A 20,641-nucleotide genomic window follows, 5' to 3' on the forward strand; every position below is an offset into this window, starting at 1 on the left:
TTTTTGTAGAAACAGGGTTTTGCCATGTTGCCCAGGCTGGTCTTGAACTCCTGGGTTCAAGTGATCTGCCTGCCACAGCCTCCCAAAGTGCTGGGATTACAGGCGTGAGCCAATGCGCCTGGCCTTGCACATCTTTTATCAGATTTTTCCCCTAAGTATTTCAAATCTTTTGAAGCTATAATAAATGAGTTTTAAAAATTCCAATTGTTGATTGTTTGTGGGCCGCATACAGAAATACAATTGATTTTTGTACAATGATTTGTATCCTGCCAATTGCTAAATTCACTTATTCGTTTTAGTAGCTTTTTTGTGGATTCCACTGGATTTTCTGCATAGACAATGATATAGTCTGAGAATTAAAAAGTTTTCCTTCTTCCTTTCTAATTTAGATGCCTTTTATTTCTCTTCCTTGCCTCCCTGCCTTAGCTAGAACTTCCAGTACAACGCTAAATGGAAGACATTAAAGTGGATATCCCCAACATAGTCCTGACGTTAGGAGGACAGAGTATTCAGTCTCTTGACATTAAGTTAGCTATGGGATTTTTACAGATGCCCTTGATCAGTTTTAGGAAGTTTTCTCATGCTTCTCGTTTGCTGATAATTATTGGGAGTAGGTGTTGGATTTTACAAAATTCTGCCTTTATTAAGAAGATCACATGATGTTGAGTTTGTGTTATAAGCTCAACTGTGTTCCTTCTACCCCCTAATTCATACATTACAGTCTTAAACCCTGGTACCTAAGAAAGTGACTGTATTTGGAGACAGACTTTAAAAAGGTAACTAGGCTGGGCATAGAGCTCACGCCTATAATCTCAGCACTTTAGGAGGCTGAGGCAGGTAGGTCACTTGAGTCCAGGAATTTGAGACCAGCCTGGCCAACAGAGCGAAATCCCATCTCTACAAAAAATACAAAAATTAGCCAGGCATGGTGGCATATTATTCCTGTAGTCCCAACTACTTGGGAGGCTGAGGCAGAAGGATCATCTGAGCCGGAGATGCAGGGGCTGCAATGAGCTGAGAGCCCACCACTGCACTCCAGCCTGGGGAACAAAGTGAGACCCTGTCTCAAAAAAAAAAGGGGGGGATATTGAGTTAAAATGAGTTCGTTAGGGTGGGCTCTAATCTGAGAAGTGTCCTTGTAAAAAGCGATTATGACACAGACAGACACAGAGGAGTGACCATGTGAGGGTACAGGAGGAAGGCAGCCATTTGCAAGCCAGGGAGAGAGAACACAGAAGAGATCAAACTTGCCAATGCCTTGATTTTGGACTTCTAACATCCAGACTTGTGAGAAAATAAATTTCTATTGTTTCATCTATCTAATTTATGATATATTGTTATGACAGCCCTGGCAAACTAACAGTTTTGTTAATTTACTAAGTTACATTGATTGACATTTGAGTGTTAAAAACCAGCCTTGCATTCATGAAAAAAAAAAAAAAAAAAAAACCCACTTGGAAGAGCTGTCCTTTCTATCGATTGTTGGGTTCAATTTGTTAAAATTTTTAAATTCTGTCTTCCATGAGGAATATTGTCTATAATTTTCTTTTTCTTTTTTTTTTTTTTTTTTGAGACAGAGTCTCACTCTGTTGCCCAGGATGGAGTCCAGTGGTACAATCTCGGCTCACTGCAATTTGCGCTTCCTGGGCTCAAGCAATTCTCCTGCCTTAGCCTCCTGAGTAGCTGGGATTACAGGCACCTGCCACCGCACCTGGCTAATTTTTGTATTTTCAGTAGAGATGGGGTTTTCCACATTGGCCAGGCTAGTCTTGAACTCCTGACCTCAGGTGATCTGCCCGTCTCGGTCTCCCAAAGTGCTGGGATTACAGGCAAGAGCCATTGCACTGGGCCTATAATTTTCTTTTTGTATAGTATCTTTGTCTGGTTTTGGAAGTAGGGTAATGCTGGCCTCAGAGACTGAACTGGGAAATATTCCCTTCTGTTCAATTTTTCTAGAAGAGTTTATATAGAATTGATAGTCATTTCTTCCTCAAATGTTTAGCAGAATTCATCAGCACAGTCATCTGAGCCTGGTGTTTCTCTGTGGAAAATCTTTTAGCTTTAAATTCAATTTCTTGCCCATGTAGGGTGGCTCATGCCTATAATCCCAGCACTTTGGGAGGCCGAGGCTTGAATTCAGGAGTTCAAGACCAGCCTAGGCAATATAGTGAGACCTCATCTCTGCTAAAGTTAAAAAAAAAAAGTAGCTGGGTGTGGTCGCATGTGCCTGTAGTCCCAGCTACTTGGGAGGCTGAGGCAGAGGGATCATTCGAGCCTGGGAGATTGAGGCTGGCTGCAGTGAGCCTTCATTGTGCCACTGCACTCCAGCCTGGGCAACAGACAGAGACTGTCTCAGAAAAACAAAAAATCAATTTCTTTAATATATATGGGTATTCAAGCCGGGCGCTGTGGCTCATGCCTGTAATCCCAGCATTTTGGGAGGCCGAGGCAGGTGGATCACGAGGTCAGGAGATCAAGACCATCCTGGCTAACAGGGTGAAATCCCGTCTCTATTAAAAATACAAACAAAAAAAAAATTAGCCAGGCATGGTGGCAGGTGCCTTTAGTGCCAGCTACTCAGGAGGCTGAGGCAGGAGAATGTCATGAATCCGGGAGGTGGAGCTTGCAGTGAGCCGAGACTGTACCACTGCACTCCAGCCTGGGTGACAGAGTGAGACTCCATCTCAAAAAAAAAAAAAAAATTTTATATATATATATATGTATGTGTGTATATATATATGTATGTATATGTATATATGGGTATTTCAGTTATTTCTTCCTGAGTGACTTAGGTAATTTTTATCTTTTGCTTTTTTCTTTTTTTTTTTTTTTTGAGACAGAGTTTCACTCTGTGGTCCAGGCCAGAGTGCAGTGGTGTGATCACGGCTCACTGCAGCTTCAACCTCCCAGGCTCAAGCAATCCTCCCATCTCAGCCTCCAGAGTAGCAGGGACTACGGATGCATGTCACCATGCCCAGCTAAGATGGGGGTCTCACTATGTTGTCCAGGCTGGTTTCAAGTGATTCTCCTGCCTCAGCCTCCCAAAGTGCTGGGATTACACACATGTGAGCCACTGTGCCCAGCTAATAATTTTTATCTTTTAATAAATCTGTCCTTTACAACTAGGATGTCTAATTTATTCGCATAAAGTTGTTCATATTACTCTTTATTAGTCTTTTAATATCTATGGAAACTGTATGATGTCAAATTTTCTAAATTTGACTGAAAATCTGAGCTCCATGCTTCCTTTTCCCTTTTTTTTAAGACGGAGTTTCGCTCTTGTTGCCCAGGCTGGAGTGCAATGGCACGATCTCGGCTCACTGCAACCTACGCCTCCCGGGTTCAAGCGATTCTCCTGCCTCAGCCTTCCTAGTAGCTGGGATTACAGGCATGCGCCACCATGTCCAGCTAATTTTGTATTTTTAGTAGAGACAAGGTTTCTCCGCGTTGGTCAGGCTGGTCTCAAACTCCCAACCTCAGGTGATCCGCCCGCCTCGGCCTCCCAAAGTGCCAGGATTACAGGCGTGAGCCACCGCGCCCGGCCCCTCAGTCACATTTTTAAGACAACTATATTATCTGGAACATCACTCATGCCTAGAGAAGCTCTATTATTGATAAAATAAAAATCCCCAAATTCAAGAGCAATTAACAGCAACAAATCTATGCATAACCAAACATACATGGAGAATCCACTAAATTTCAGTCAATAAGTCAGGGAACACTTACATTAGAATGTGCTAATGAGAGAGCTAATTCAACAAAAATTCAAATGGCAGATTTTCCTATTTGTGGTTCTGAATTAAAACAAACAAACAAAAAAGAATTACAGAATTAAAAGAAATTATGAAGACCATTTCCTAAAACCACAGAGAAAGAATGCTATAGAAAAGGATCTCATTCTATTTTTGTCCCTTTTAGCTTTGGTTTTCAGAAACTGTCAGACCCTTCTTTTCCTCAAAGTTTCTTCCCTTACACCTAAGAGAAAGGATGTCTGTCATTTTCACCTGAACAAATACAAAACTATCTGTTTCTGAATTTATGTTCTGTTAGAGTCTATGTATACAAATACCTTAGAAATAAAACCAATGTAAAAATCATAGAAATGACCTCCCCCCAAATTAGGCCACAATACCAACTTATGTATTATTCAGGTATACTAGAGTTTAACTCAGGTCACAGAAAGCTAGAATTACAAGAAATTGCTGAGCAATTTATTCCATCCATATCCATTGCTTCAGCTTGTACAGCATCAACTGAGAAGGTGATCTAGGCCATGTACCACCATTCCACATTTTCACCTGCCTCTGGGACAAAATCACTGATATCTTGCGGACACTTCAGTTACAATGTGTCCAAGGGATTCATCAATTCATCAAAATGCTTTCTCCTCCTTCCTCTTGACTTCTCTATTTCTATTCTGGCTCCACAATTTTCCTAAATTACCCAAGCTTAAAAACTTGATCATGTTTGACTCCACTCCTACTTCTTCACTCTTTCCATCCTCCTCTGTAGATTCTATTTCCAAAATGTCATTCAAATCTGAACTTTCCTTCATATTTCCAAGTTCAGGGCCTGATTATCATGCTTTTTTTTTTTTCTTTAAACAGCTTTATTTAGGTATTACTGGCATATATAAACTGCACATATTTAAAGTGGCTCTACCTTTGTTTTTTATAGGTAATTCCAATAGAATTTCTGAATTCCAATTTCTCTGTACCCTCTATCCTTCATTCTAATCTATTTTACTCATGGTTTTCCAGTACATTTTTCTTAAACTCTTGGCCTCAAGTTTCCCCCCTTGGCCTCCCGAAGTGCTGAGATTACAGGTGTAAGCCACCATGCCCAGTCCCCCAGCACATCCTTCTAAAGCACAGTTCTGATTGGGTAATTTCCTAGTTTTCAGTCTTCAAGATCAGCTATCATGTAAATTCAACCCCTGTTGCATGGCATATTCAAAGTTCTATTCTGACCCCAACCTATATATCAACCTTATTTCCTAATATTCCCTACATACCTCACACACACCTTATATTGCAGCCAAACTGAAGCATTTGCCATTTCCTAAATATGTCCTTTCTCTTTCCTGTAACTTTTTCCAGGAATACATTTCTGTGCCTCTTCTGTCTAAAGAAATCCCAGGCATCTTTCAAGGTCTAGTATAAATATTGTTAGGAAACCTTCCCTGCAAATATGAGCTTCCTTCCTCTAAACTCCTAGAGAATTTGTACTTCTATTACCTCACTTAATACACACTGCTTTATTATTTTGCATCTATCAAATTGTAAGTCCCTTGAAGGCAGAAATCATGTTTTATTCTCCTCTGGAACTCTCAAGTTTCCCTAGGATAGTCCTTTAAAATTCAACTCAAAAGAGATCAAATCATCTACCATATACAGTATACCCAGAAAAGATACTCAAACATTTGGTGAATGAGCCAATGAATGACTATCACAACCTTAGAATATAAAACTTTCTTAATAACATTTACAGACAGAAATACAGTTTCTGTATTCCTCCTCAAAGGTTGCTTTACCTCTCTCCGAGCAAAGTTTCTCTCAGCCTCACTCCCCATCCAAAATATTTAACTTTGACTATGTAGGGAAAATCGCCAGAGGATGGATTTGGGACTCAGAGGATTATTAAAACATTTTGAAAAACCCATGAAAAGAATTCCAATCCTTACTAAGGAAATAAAATATCATTTGTCAGTCCTACTAATCTTGTTGGTACCTTTGTAAAAATCTAAAGTTGCATTAAAAAAAGGCCTATTTAGAAATGTGTGGATGGTCAACAAGTAAATAATCTGAATGAGGCAAAAGCAGTGGATGGCCTACCTCACCATATTTCACCGACTTTCAATAGTGCTTTTATATCCCTCAGCTCCAAATAAAAGTGTCTAGGAACTTTCTTAACCATGTGTCCTGAGGAATACAAAAAGGGGAATTAGGGCATTTAAGGAACCCACTCTTAAAATACCTTGCATGATTCATGGCATCGTAGCCTCCTTGTCATTAAGAGACTTTGTTAGAGGACCATTACACAGACACCAGGATTTTGTCGTCTGAGTAGTTTTATTTTGAATTGCACAAATATCACTTAATTTTCACCTTGAAATACAGCACCTCTATTCCACAGCCACATCTTTTGCCCTTTCAATAAACTCTCACACTCACTTTCATTTATTATATGCCACATAATCTTTCAGACTTGAGATACTTGGAGGCCATACAAAATATTTTAATACTTACTTCAAAATTAAGCATGTACACAAGAATTTAGAATTACCTCAAAATTTTATCACTGTCAGAAAACACTATAAAATATTTCCTCGGAAAACAAAAGACATCAAAATAACATCCTGGAGACCAGACTGATCCTCCTAACACCAACAAGTTCCAAAGAGAAAACAGAAAGAAAAGAGAAGGAAAATTTTAGTGAGTGGTAAATTTCAATTCCTTATTAAAGACATAAATATGTTTTGTTGCCAGTAATCTTTCAGGTCTCTGCAGACTGTGTGCTTTGCAGTTGTTAAATGGGCTTTGTTCTCTTTTCTACAAGAACAGAAAAAATAACCACAGGAGGACAGAAAATAACCAAGTGGAGAACCTAGCCATGAAATGCAGTCCAATCTTCACATTTATCATCCTGGCCAGTACAGGCCTGCGTATGCACTGGTCAAGCTTAGATGGGAAGACAACTATGACCCTGACCACAGAAGTGTATCTAGCCAAAAGATGTCTTGGCCTTAAAAAAGGAAGCATAGGTTGAAGACGGACTGGATTATAGCTCAGGGAATTGCACGCAATGTCCTGTCTGTGGACATAAAGGTTGATTAGGGTGGGTTGGTGTTATTGTGAACTCAGAAAAAAGGACCTTCGTGGAAATCCTTCATCACTCAGATTCCATCCCATTTATCCTAGTGATCTACTGGCTAGCTTTCAGAAAATGCTTTAGCATTTTAATGTGAACATTTTTGAAGTTTCTAAGTAAAACAACCAACAAGAGAAGAACTGCCTTCTTCTCAACAAAAGAGTGTGTACCTCTGCAGGGCAGGTGATGATAGCATGAGCAGCACTCTGCTGATAAAGTACCCTTCACACTTAGTCTGCCTTCAGAAGAGAGGAGCATTAGAAGCCCTCCTGCCTCAGTCCAACAGGCCAAGCAAAATGCCAGTGAGTATCAGCTGGAAAGTGCCACCTCAGAAGCCTTTAAAATCACATTTAATTATACGATTCACTGCTGCTTCTTTAACATGCACTGAACGAAGTAGTAAATTAGAAAAGAGCAGTTTTCCAAGATTCATTTGCTACATTAAAATTCTTTGGGAGTTGTTTATAAAAAATCTCCATCACAAGATGATGACTTTGAAGCTCTAGGGAACATGTAAATAGAGGATGGTAAACTTACCATAGCATCACTATTTTGGGGGCAGAACCAATGGCCTTAATTTTCTGCAAATGTATTTTAAACAAGTTGTAAGATATTCCATTTATAAAAATGGCTATCAAATCTTAGCATACCCTTGAAAAGTGATAAAAGCTCAGCTCTGGGTGACCTAATTGGCAACTTAAATCAGTCTGTTTTTAAGGCACAATCATCGTTTCAACTGGCTAACAAGTAGCAACTTTGGGTTTACCAGGTGGCACTCGGCAGTGATGCTTCTGTCAAAGCGAGGAAGATGAGGTCAGTGCACAGTTTGCCTCACCCAAGGAATTCGACCCACTAGGACCTCAAGAACAAAACTAACTTGTATAACTAGGATTAACCCACAATTAATCCACTTCTTTCCCTTATTTTTACTAATGAAAGGCAGGTTTAGAGCTCAGAATAAATATAGGAAACAAGTCTAAGTGACTTGTAGTGACTAAAGGTTTTGTTGTTGCTGTTTTAAGCAGAGATGAGGTCTCACTATGTTGCCCGGGCTGGTCTCAAACTCCGGGCCTCAAGAGATGTTCCACCGCAGCCTCCCAAAGTGCTGAGATTACAGGTATGAAGTACTGTGTCCGGCTGTGACTGAAGTTTGCTCAAAATGATCCAAAGAAACTCTTCCAAAGTCCTACACCTTTCATCCCTGAATCATCTCCTCCAGCTCAAGGTCACCCAGAGAAAGAAACTAAAATGTCATTACTTGGAATTATGCCTCTTCATTACCAAAAAGAAGATCCAACTTATGTTATTTCTGGCCCATTTAATAAATATTTTTTGAAGGCAAAAACATGGTCATTCAAGCAATAATGATTGCCTCTTTTGAGTTGAATATATTTGCAATTTCAGGCCTCTATAAGCCAGTTAGAAATACAGAGAATACATGAAATAACAGAGTTTCTCTGAACATTCTGCAAGACTCCACTTTGCCTCTGTAGAAAATGTGGGTATTATATGTAGATGTTCTGCAAAGTGCTCTGAAAATTCCATAAATCCCATCCTGCAGGGATTTCACTTTTCTGTAGCCTTTCTACCACACTTGAATCCTATCCCCGCTAAATATATGCTGCAATATCAACATTTCCATAGACAAAGCACTGCACACTAATAAAACACAACACTGTTTACATACAGTGCAAATATATAACATATTTTTAGCATAGGTTATGAGCAATATTTTTAGATGGATGGAGCCTGCAGTGATATTAGTAACAAACTTCTACTGTAAATTAGTGGCCTAAATAGAAATTTATGTTCCATAAAACCCAGCATGAAACAATAAGTTAGAAATATTTAAACAACATTTTACAGAATGTTAAGCAGCAAGTACAACTGTGTCAGGCTGAGCTGGTTACTGAAAAGGAGAGTTGGGCACTGTCATAGAAAGGTCCCCAAGCAGCAAGACAATTCCTTGGTCTTTTATATAACTTAAAAAAAATTATATATGAAATCCAAATTTACCATACTAATATGTCAAAGGTAGACTACGTGTTGAAAACAAGTAAAAAATAACCAACCAGTCCAGGAATAAAATGTTGCAGCTTCTACAGACAAAAGGTCAAAAGGCACCTACAGGAGATGGGATTTTGGTTCCTACCTTCATTCGTTTTCCAAAAATATGCTAGGCCTGTAAAGTGAAAAGATGAGCTTATATCTAGGTAGGCCTTTCTAAGATCTATAATCCTGCTCAAGTCATAATCAAGCCCACTCTTGCATTACTCACATTTCACAGAGCAAAGAATATTTCTATGACTTCTTGGGGGAAAATCAGCTTCCAATTTAAATGTATCTGCAATTCTTCAAATACCAAGATTTTAAACACTGTATTCAAAATCTAATATTGTAAGCCTGATACTATGGTTGGATCCTGTGAAGTATGTGAAAACACCATGGAAGCTCCTCAAATTTGTAATTTAGATATTTTTCCAAAATAATGGAAGTGAGGATTGGCTGGGGAGGTGAGGAAGGAAGAAAAGGTCCAACTTCTGTTTCTCTTCCAAACAAAACAAGAAGTCTTCAGGGATTCAGTAATAGAGATGGCAGAATGCCATGTCTTCAAGTAAAAATAAAATGATAGCTTTCTCTCTTCTGTTTATCCATCTGCAATTCAGTAGGACAAATGCACTATTCTTTTTTTAAAAAATGGGCTTCAGAACCTCAATAAAAAGAAGTGAGCTCTCTGATTCATAAATAATGTCCCCAAATAAGAAATAAACAATAGTTTTGGGTTATGGCTTTGTTTTATTAAGGCAAGAGATTGGTACTGGCATGCTCACTTTTTCCAGTGGATTATCCAGCTTTCATCCTTAAATTCCACATGCTGAAAATTGGATTCATTTCTTTCCCAATCTGACTTATCTCTTAGCTTATTTCTGTCAATTCTATTTTAATTCTACCAACCATCTAAATAAAAACCCTCATTCATCACTTCTGATTCCTACTCTGCTCTTATCCGTAGAACCAATATGGAAGCTCAGTAAGAATACAAATCCTAAGTACACTGGGATGGTATCTCTTAGTCACCTTTCATTCATTCTTTCGCCCCTACCATATGACAAAGACAGTGATAGGTACTGGGTAAAAGTGAACAAGACAGTCATGATCCCTGCCTTCATGAAGCTTACAATCTAGAAGGGAAGACATACATTAAAGATATAATAATAAATTGTGATAAGTGCTTGAAAGAAAAATACTTGGTATGGAGGAATTCATTAAGGGGTGATAGTAGTCAAAAAAGGCTTCTCTCTGGTAGTAAAAACTGAGCTGAGACTAAAGGGTAAGTATAAGATAGCTAGGTGAAGACTAGGGGAATAGTATTCTAGGAAGGCAATGTATGGGGAAACCCTAAGGTAGGAAAGAGCTTGGCACATTTTAGGAAAATGCACAAAAGGCCAGTAAGGCTGGACTACTTAATAAATGGGCAGTCCAGTGGCCTTGTAGACCATATTAAGAAGTTGGGTTTTATCTCATACTTCCATATAGTGAGAAGCTTAATGGGTTATGTACATGATATGATTTATGTCTTAAAAAGAACACTCTAACTGCTGAGTAGAAAATGGAGAGAAGAAAAGATGGAAACAGGAAAACTAGTTATGAGTCTACTGCAGTAGTTCTGGAAAGAGCTGAGGCTGGGCGTGGTACCTCATAACTGTAATTCCAGCACATTGAGAGGTCGAGGTGCGTGGATCAACCAAGGTCAAGAGTTTGAGACCAGCTTGGCCAATATGGTGAAACTCTGTCTCTACTAAAAATAGAGAAATTAGCTGGGCGAGGTGGTACATGCCTATAATCCCAGCTATTCATGCGGCTGAGGCAGGATAATCGCTGGAACCTGGGAGGCAGAGGTTGCAGGAAGCTGAGATGGCACCACTGTACTGCAGCCTGGGCAACAGAGTGAGACTGTGTCTCAAAAAAAAAAAAAAAAAAAAAAGAAAGAAAGAAAGAAAAAGAAAAAACAGAAAAGAACAGAAAAGAAAAGAGAAAAAGGAAAGAGCTGAGAGTGACCTAAACTAATCAAAGCCATCTTCATTCCCAGGGCCTAGCACAGCTCCTAGTTCATATAAATAAATGAATCAATACCAGAATCAGTTCTCAAAGCTCTTTTTTCATAGTATTTCCACTTGTTCCAGCATAGAGATATCCTCCTGTCTTTCTTAGACATAATTACATTCATTTCTAGGGCCAAATTTTTAGTCCACATTATGACTGAAGAAAATTAGATGATCTCTAATGCCAACAATTTAAAGTTCAAACTCAAATGCCACATTAAACTCCATATGAAAGTAAAGCATACTTTTTAAAACTCTCAATCAGATAAATAAGCAAAAATTTATATACAAGAATATTCATCAGAGCATTATTTACAACAGCAAAATAGAAACTATATGTGCTTCAATACAGGAAAAATCAAATTATGGTACCTCTATATAATGAAACACTATACATCCCTTGAAAATGTTTTCAAGGAACATTTAATAATGTAGGGAAAAGTAAAACAATGTTAAATGAAATAAGCAGAATATAAAACATACATAATATGATCTGAAGTTCAATTTTAAAAAGAATACACACACGTACACATGGCCAAAAAGAAGTAGAATGAAGTACTGAATTAGTGATCTACGGACTATAAGATTATGGGTGATTTTTACCATCTCAATGTTTTTCTATTTTCCAAATTTTCTGCAATAGTAATATTTATATTCTCAGAAAATCTCCTAGTAACAGTTACATTTAAAAGGAAAAAACATCTTCAGCTAGATCCATACTGCTGTCGCCATCTTTGTTCAAATCTGTGGCTGTGTTTCCTACAGCCCAGCTTCTACCATTGCCTGAACATAGTATATTCCTGCTCTGCAGCTATGGGTCTGTGAGGCTTCCCTTAGCATCTCAAAGCCTGCTCTCAACATTTACTACACAAAGCACTAATCTGACACAACATATGCTGCCTTTAGCTCTCATCTTCTCTGTCCAATTCACTGTTTTCTGTTTTTTTGTCCTTCCCCACAGCACCATGCACAGCATCATCCTATACAGGCATGTAATATTTGTTGACTGCCCAGAATGAACAAATTATTCCAATATAAGGGCCACAATTTGGTTCTGAGAAGAACAGCATACCCATGATCTCTTGGGTGTCTGCTGTTTTTCAGCCAAAAGCTGCTGCCATACTTCCCAGTTTGAATCACGGACTGATAGGGCAGGGAAGAGACTGATCCCTGAAATGAACACTGAGTTCTAAAGGTGTAGAGAGATTCTCTGGAGGGATTCAGATAATCTAAGCCAGACCTGGAAACACAATGGCTCTAGATTCAGTGGTCTTATTCCCAGTCTGTTCTATGGCAGCTCACTCCAAGAGCCCTTCTCCCTAACTCTTCAAAGAATGTAAACTGGCAAATTAAGTCTGGAAATGTCCATTTGATTTCCTGAATGTCCGTTTGGCAGGCTGGAAAAAATTAATTTGGGGTTGCCATTGTGTTTTTCACTCTGTATAATTTAACTGTTAAATATCAAAGGTTCATTGAAAGTAAATGAAAGTAGTTTTTAAGCTTAACAGTTAGGCACTTTAAAAATTGTTTTCAAGGCAGCACAACACAAAGGCCAGAATCATCTGATCACAAATTCCTCCCAGGGAAATAAAATTAAAAGCATAATTCAGTGTACTTGTGAGGCTACACCTTCCCTTCTCACACCCCGGAATAAACGAATGCAGACCTGAGTGAAGCCAGGGTGCATAACATGTGCTTATGAGCCAGCGTGAAAAGTACACATTTCACAACTCCAGGAAGACATATTAAAGTCACTGATGAATAATTATTCTGAAAAAGCTCTAAGATCCTGTGAGGTTAGGCTGTGATTTCAGTTGACAGCTTTGCTTATAAACATTGGTCCTAAAAAATACCAATTAATGATTCATTTGAATCCTGCTTTGCTCTGATACTGTCCAAATTCTGGCATTTCACGTCATGTTGTCGTCTTTTACCACATAAACTTCAGTTTTATCAAGGCAGAGAGTAAAAAATACTTTCAAGTAAAAATAATACAAGTAACAAAGGATCTATTTTACTGTTGTGGACTCTGACAATTTCCTCTTTGCATTAAAAAAGATAATAAGTGTCAAACCAGTTATTATAACACATGACAGCTTCAGAATAGAGACAGCATATCCAGCTTTATATTATTCAGTCTAGACACATGGGAAAAGAGCAAACAGTTTTTCTAACAGATTTCTCTGCCTCAATGCCAATATGGCAAATAATCATATGAAAATGTTATTACTATACCTAATTTTCCCTTGGAGCTTTTAAATAGAAACTTTTTAAACTGATTTTTAAAATATGCACAGGGAGTGAGGACAGTAACAACACTACATGGGGCCCTGCCATTGACATTCAGGCTTCAGTGAGGTGACACCTGGGATGGGTAGGGTTCTGAAGATTAATAAGGGCTGAGGACCAGGGGATGCATGACAAAGACAGATGTCTTTCCTAAAAGGGAAGAGCTCCTGAAATGGCATGAATTCCACTGAGGCATAAGTTGGGGAAATGAAATGAGAAAGCTTAATCTGTGCTTTCTTTCTCTAATCTCTGAGGATGACAGTCAAAATTAGAGGAGAGTAAAGTAATCCAGATGTACAAGGAACAGAAGCAAAAGGAAGTAGTTAAAAGACGTTTTATTAGAGACTAAGAGTGATTCACTTCAACTAAGTGTTACCTAGTACCTACCATGTGCTAGCTGTAACATCTGAATACAATTGAATAGACATGGCTTATTTTATAAGAGCAAACTCTCATCTACAGGACATGCCAGGGGCAGAATCAGGCTTACAATAAGATGCTCAGAAGCAAGACTGTCTTTTCCTTTATACCTAAAAAAGCTTGTTTAGCAAACAGAGTTAGCTTTATCTGAAATACTTCTAATCCTGTGCTTTATATTTATGTCCATACCTTTTAGATAAGACCTACTTTAACTATTACCAATTCTCACATTTTACTGAGCTAATGAGCAGTATCTATATTTGCTGATTTTATTTTCTTTCACCCTAATGTTATAACTTAATGCTATCAGGGAATAGAAAAGAATCAATGCTGATTATAGTTAAGAAAGCAAGGATGAAAGCAATACAAACTGGAGATATTTGTTTTTTTGTAAAACCTCTACAGGAGGTCCTCTTATCCTAGAGTCATTTAAGAAGAATTGCTCACTTAACTCAAACTGAGCAAAGATGCCATGAACACATCCAGTAAAGACATCAGTGGCTCTCTGGTGAGGCAGCATGGTTTAGTGGAAAGAGAATTCACACAAGGTCTTCAGAGTCGGGTGAACCTGTTTTTGAAATCTGGCCCCATCACTTTTTGAAAATGGTGCAACCTCTCTGGGCTTCAATTTCTTCATCTGTAAAACTGAGAATACCCCTCCTGCACAGGGATGTTATACAGGATTAGGTAAGACAAAAAGCATGTATGAGTACCTACAAGGAAGTAGCATGTGGTCAATACATGCTGTTTCCTCTCTTTTCCCTCAACTGCTTCCTACTAGGAAGGGGGAGGGGGTCAAAAGTTAAAAAATTTTACTACCAGTCTCTGATTATGTGCGTATATATGTGAGGAGAAACATGTGCAAAAGAAGGTTATATATTTGTGAGTACTGGGCTCTCATGAGCTTTGCCACCTTTAAAATATTTTGGTTTTATTTTATTGATTTGACTATCATATTAGCTTACTCATATATATCATCTGACACATCTATTTACCGGTCTTTTAAGCATCTCTGGGCATGTGGATGCTTGAAAAATAGTTTATTAGTATGATCTGACTATCTCTATCTTGTCTCCTACTTTTTTTTAGAGAATTACATGGCCAGCAGTGAGGATGGTGTCAAATCTCATCAGTCATCTACAACCACTTTCTCTGAACCTTCTGCATCATTGAAGTTGACTCTCTTTCTTCCCATACTCTCCTTAGAGGACCTCAGAGGAAATGTGGACGGGCAGACAAAACAGAAAACTAAAGGAGGGAAGATAGGTGGGTTCTTGGCTTCCGGAAGGATTCTGACCTACTTCACTTGCCTTCAAATTAAGTGTGAATTTATTTCAGCAGCTACAGGGAAGAGCTAAGAAATCCTGTTTTCCTTGGAGAAGGGAATAAACAAATGCCAGATTAAAACTCAGAGGAAACTTTGGAAATTATAAGCGAGGCTGCTACCTATAATGACCAAGTCGCCTTGGTATGTCTTGTGAGCTAAAATTCCATTTCACTTTTATCATATATAAAACCAGGATTATCGCTCCAGGAGGAGCTACAATCTGTGTTCTCTTTGGTCTATCCGAACATCCCAAATAGTATCACCTTCTACCTGAAGAAGTGCTGCTGAAATAGACTGACAGTGCTTCAATTATTTTGGCTGCAGGCAAAGACAAAATAAGTCTCAGGAGTTCTCCAAAAGCTCAAAAAGTTCTCTGTGAACTATGCTGTTATCAAATGGAAACTACAAGAATGCGACCAACACCACAGGAGTAGAGCTTTCCCTGGGCTTTGCTCTGGCTATGAGAGAGTTTCCAAATACGCAATGAAAAGTCAGTGGAACCTGACAGGGGCCCAATGTAAAGCACAGGGACTCAGACACACAACCCCTCCAGCTCCTCTCAGAACGCCTTCCCACTCACTGAGCACTGGCCAAACCCTGGTTAAGCGAGCACTGACCTTCCTGTTTATCTGATAATCCACACGGTGTAGACGGGAGAAACTGATAGTAAGGAGGAAGCATAAAAAAAATTATTTCCTCAATGTTAGTAAAAACATGAATTGGTTACATGACAAACATGAGGTGGTGATTATGTGAATGGTACAATGGAAAAGTTATTACAATCTGTGGAAGAAAAAAAATCCCATTTCTTCAAAAGTTTCCAACATTTTAAAATCCAAGCCCAGGCTTGAATCACTGCTGCATGAGGTAACACTCCCTTTCTGACCGCATGTGTGACTGGGCCACCAAGTCCCACTGATGTAGTTGGTATTACTACTGCTCAATTAACACATCTCAGGACAACAACTTTCACTTCAGAATCCAAGCCTCAAGTTATAAGGGGGACTAAAATCTTTTTTTATTTTATTTTTATTTTTAAAAGACAAGATCTGGCTCTGTCGCCCAGGCTGGAGTGCAGTGGCACGATCTTGGCTCACTGCAACCTCTACCTCCTGGGCTCGAGCAATCCTCCTGCCTCAGCCTCCTGAGTAGCTGGGAATACAGCTGTGCACCATCATGTCCAGCTAACTTTTGTATTTTTGGTAGAGAAGGGGTTCCGTCATGTTGCCCAGGCTGGTCTGGAACTCCTGGGCTCAAGTGATCCTCCCACCTCAGCCTCCCAAGGTGCTGAGATTACAGGCATGAGTCACTGTGCCCAGCTGAGCACTAAAATCTTTAAATAAATGCTCTTTTCTATAGACTGTAAGAGAAATAGAAGGGAAAAAAGCAATACTTAAGATTTACTTGAGAAGCACCACTGGGATTGAGGGGAGAGTGTACTCTTTGGAAACAGATAAACGTAGCTCTGAAACCCCGCCTTGCTCCTTGCTAGCTGCATGACTCTGGGCAAGCTTCTTGATAACTCAGCTTCCTCATCCATAAATATGGGGAGCAATGCACTTCCTTTGCAGGGCTCTTGTAGGCTGAGAGACAGCACGCATTCAACACTCAGAGTACCTCCCCTATGTTGGTGCTCAATAAACAGTAGCTCATCTCTGCCATTCCTGGAGTTAAGGCAGAAGACCCACAGATATTCTTACAGCACTCTGCTTAGGAGCTCTTGTGAAAGTGTAGGTCAGATTGGTGCAAGTCCTGTCACATGGGCATTGGTGGGTGACACAATCTGCTTTTAGCCTCTCATTTAAATTAAGCATAGGATGGAACATCAAACTCTTTTCAAGAAATCAGTGCTTTAACTGGGACCCTGAGACTATCTCCATGCAAAGTAGTATATAAATAAAAAGCTCTAATTTTGCTTGTAGCTCAGCTATAGAACACATCAAAACCCCCCACCAAACCCAATGTTCTAAGTAACGGAAGTGTCTCTGAGAACCATCTGAAAAGAAGCCTGACAACTTGCTTGTCTCACTCCCCACCTGACCTCAATCTTTCTTCCTCTGAGTGGATGATTCCAGTGCCAGTTTTAGATCCAGTGCCCATCCAAGATTTGGGGCTTCCCGAACAGAACGTAGTGTTGGTAAGACAGCATATAGCCATCACACAGGCTGACACTAAGAGAATAATGGGTATGAATGTGCGCTCTGTGCAGAATCCTCATGGGGAAGGAAGGCAACACCTGGGCACCTTTGGCAATGTAAAAATTCTCTTCTTTTAAAAACGCTGTTTAAACAAAGAGCTTTATATCTAGACTCAAAAATGCCTTTCCATCAGTATCAGCTTCTCCCAGGTAAAAGGAAGTGAAGACAGAAACAATGGGCCCTTGGAAATCCCATTGAGTAGGGAGAGGCAAAACAGAAAGATTTATTCTAACATGAGAAGAGCCCATGATGATGTGAAGGGAAAGAAGAGAGAAGAATGGCATATAGCTTGGAAGATTCAAGTACATTCACAGATAGATACTTTCCCAAGGTGTGCAGGAATCTAGCCCTTCTTCAAGGAGACAACCATAGCATCACATAATTCAAATTAATTCCTTTCTGAATGAGAGCTAAGTAACAAAGACAAAACTTGGCAAGATGGCACAGCACAGTGAGTGCAAAATTGTATTCCCAGTTGATACTTGGTGAGATGTTAGGTTGTCAGCTTAATGTAAAATAAAATGAGGCCGCACATCATAAAGTGTTTTGAAAAGTAAAAATCCAAGGGAAATATGAAGGCAGCATTTTAATGAGTCTAGAGAAAATGAACTCTGGGGTGAGCAGCTCTGCTCACGACCTCTTTTCAGTTGGTATCCCATCAGCCTCTGGGAAGCGGGGCACATGAGGGAGGGGCCAGTGCCTGCCTCAACACTACCCGCCCTCCCCTAATGAGGCTCGTAGCACCACTTGCTAGCACCGGGCAGATGACAGAGAAAGAAAACCTGGTGTGGAGACCCCCATCCATTAAAGGCAAGAGAGTGAGAAGTGGGAGAGAAAGCTCCCAAGTTCAACAGCAGTGACCTGGGGTCATGCAGTGAGGACTTACAAAGGTACAAAAGCTTCTTTATTCAGGTGGTTCCTTTCAGTGCAACTTATTTCATGATGCTTAATGCAGGCAGTTAAAAGAACAGTTCAGTTGGATATAACTTACAGTACGTCACACAAATCTGGAGTGCCCACGGAACATTAATTTCAGGGCACACACTGAGATTATAACCAGCCTGTTTGCCAGGGGCAGCTTGTAACTCAGAAACTCATGTTTCATTTAGGATGTGCTGTATAATGTTGAAGAGTAAAGTAACTATTTTGTTTTGTTGTGTTTCTTCCCAGTCCAAGAAGAAAGCATTTGGAGAAGAGCTACACATGCTCAGCTGAACTTCCTGTCAAATTGTTCTCACTCGTTTTGGCACAAGTCTGCTTAGGCCATCTCTCATTAACATTTACTCTTGCCCTAAGCCCTCTACTCACTCAACCCCTGCTAATCTTCCACAAGCAAGCTGATCACACTGGGATTTGCTTTTCCCAGACACGTTTGATACTCACTTTCTCCTGAACCTAGAATTGTGCTTCCCACCAAAGCATGCCAGGCACTAACTCATCCCTACTGAAAGGGGCTGTTAAAAGTCCATCTTCTTCCAAATGGTAGTGAGGTGATCCTTTTTCTCTCTCTTTTTTTTTTTTTTTTTAACTTCTAGCTACTCCTCAATTCTGGTGATCAGTAACAATTTATTCCACTTAAAAAAGAGAAATCATATTAATTATTCTAAGATATAAACACTTAATTTTATTCATGCTCTTGAATTACTTTCCTTTCTACCGCATGTTTGTGTAGCTGTTATATGAGTCCTTTCTACTGATGTAGCTGTCATTCCTTCAACTGAGTTCTTGCCAAACACTGACCTACGTCTAGAGATACAAAGATAACTACTCTTGTTGAAGAGATGCCAGTTTAGTCGGGGAGACAGACATGTAAACAGATCTATATCTTAGATAGATGGCCTGGGTAGGAAAAGAATACATATAGCACAAATAACTCAGGGGACCAGCAAAAATAAAGCTTGAGGCCATGACATACAACAAAGACCCAGCAAGGCACAAGCACTGTCACCATGAAGGTAAGGCTTCCATTTTTGCCCCTTTCAATCTGTGCACATCTATTCTACATACTCTGCCTTTCCTCCTGTTACAGGAAAAGAAGGAACCTCAATTCTACTTGAAGCCAATCTTCTCCTTGAGCTAGAGATCCAGCCCCTCTCCCATAATCAGGTACATGGCCCCTGCAAATATCTACTCTCCTGCATGATCAAATCCTCCCTCCCTGTGGTATCATTCCAATCCACACACATACCTTAACATCATCCTTCCTTGACCCTAGGTCCCCCTCCAACCTCTTCATCATTTCTCTGCTTCCCCTCCCAGTGATACTTTATCTTCTACATGTGTTGCCACCCCTATTTCCTCAGCCTCTATTCCCTTCTCCCTTGACTCCATGGAAATGGCTCTTAAAGGACACCACTAAGCTCTATCTTGCTACATCCAGGAGTCGATTTTCTGTTACCTACTGTCCACTCCCATCTCCCCTCCCCATACTGAAAGACTGACTTTTTGAGACTTCCATGAAAATTTTGTCACTTCTATTCACTTTTCCTTGTCCACCTGCCATCTGGTCTTCCCTATAGTCCATTCTCACACTAGATCACACTAGAGTTATCTTTCAAAAATCTAAACTACCATCACCCGGTTTAAACCCTTCTATGGTTTCCCGTCATCCTTAGAATTCCACACTATCAAGTCCCTGTAGGACATAGCTCCTGTCTACCTGTCTGCCCTCATTGCTAAATATACCTTCCTCCCAACACCCTACAGACCATCTACCCACCATATGTCAGACATACATGGCCTTCTTTCTGTTCCTCAAAAATGCCAAGCTAGTTCCCACTTCGCAGCCTTTACTCTTGCTGTTCACTAGCCTGGAACACTTCTCCCTTAGATTCCTGCATAGCCAACTTCTTGTAATTCAAGTTTTGGCTCAGTTGACTTCCTCAGAGAGGCCTTCCCTGACCGTTCTGCTCAAGAGATCCTTCCCCAAACTCAACCACTGGCTAGCTTATTCCCCCATTCCAATTTCGTCAAAATATGACTAGTCAGTATCATATTTATTTCTTTACGTCTCATTTTTCTATCTCCCCTACTACAATGTAAACTGCATTAAGCAACAACTTAATCTCGTTTACTGCTATATGTCTACTTCCAAGCATAGTGTTTAGTATATCATGGGTGTATACTAAAATGTTATACTCAATGTCACTCAATGGATAAATCAAATGATGATGAAATCCTTGTTTAGGATCCTGTGTTCAGCTCTTTGCTCTTCAACTGCAGACATGCACAGAAGCTAAAGGTGAGATGTAATAACTAGTGCACAGGAAAATCAGACCTATGAAACTAGAACTAGAATTACTACGGAAGTGTTATATTTTTATTCTTCAGGGGTAATCATTAGTTGTTTTTTAAATGTCTAATAAGGATTAAATAAAAAGAAATGGATTACAGGTTCAGCAGACTGGGCGAAAGTTCTGGAGTAGATAAAATAT

The 20,641-nt window shown here is 39.6% G+C and overlaps 1 protein-coding gene and 1 long non-coding RNA gene across 3 annotated transcripts in view; one reads left to right on the forward strand and one right to left on the reverse strand.

Annotated features, from left to right (window-relative positions):
- BTBD9 (BTB domain containing 9) overlaps nucleotides 1-20,641 on the reverse strand; it is a 484,930-nt gene that overhangs the window by 306,604 nt on the left and 157,685 nt on the right. The window lies entirely within an intron of this gene.
- Nucleotides 17,907-18,834, forward strand: LOC112623391. The gene is made up of 2 exons (XR_003119127.1): nucleotides 17,907-18,097; nucleotides 18,378-18,834. It is a non-coding gene; the product is annotated as an uncharacterized LOC112623391 (long non-coding RNA).

Source organism: Theropithecus gelada, chromosome 4 (assembly GCF_003255815.1).
Source record: "Theropithecus gelada isolate Dixy chromosome 4, Tgel_1.0, whole genome shotgun sequence".
In the NCBI taxonomy this organism is placed as follows: Eukaryota; Metazoa; Chordata; class Mammalia; order Primates; family Cercopithecidae; genus Theropithecus; species Theropithecus gelada.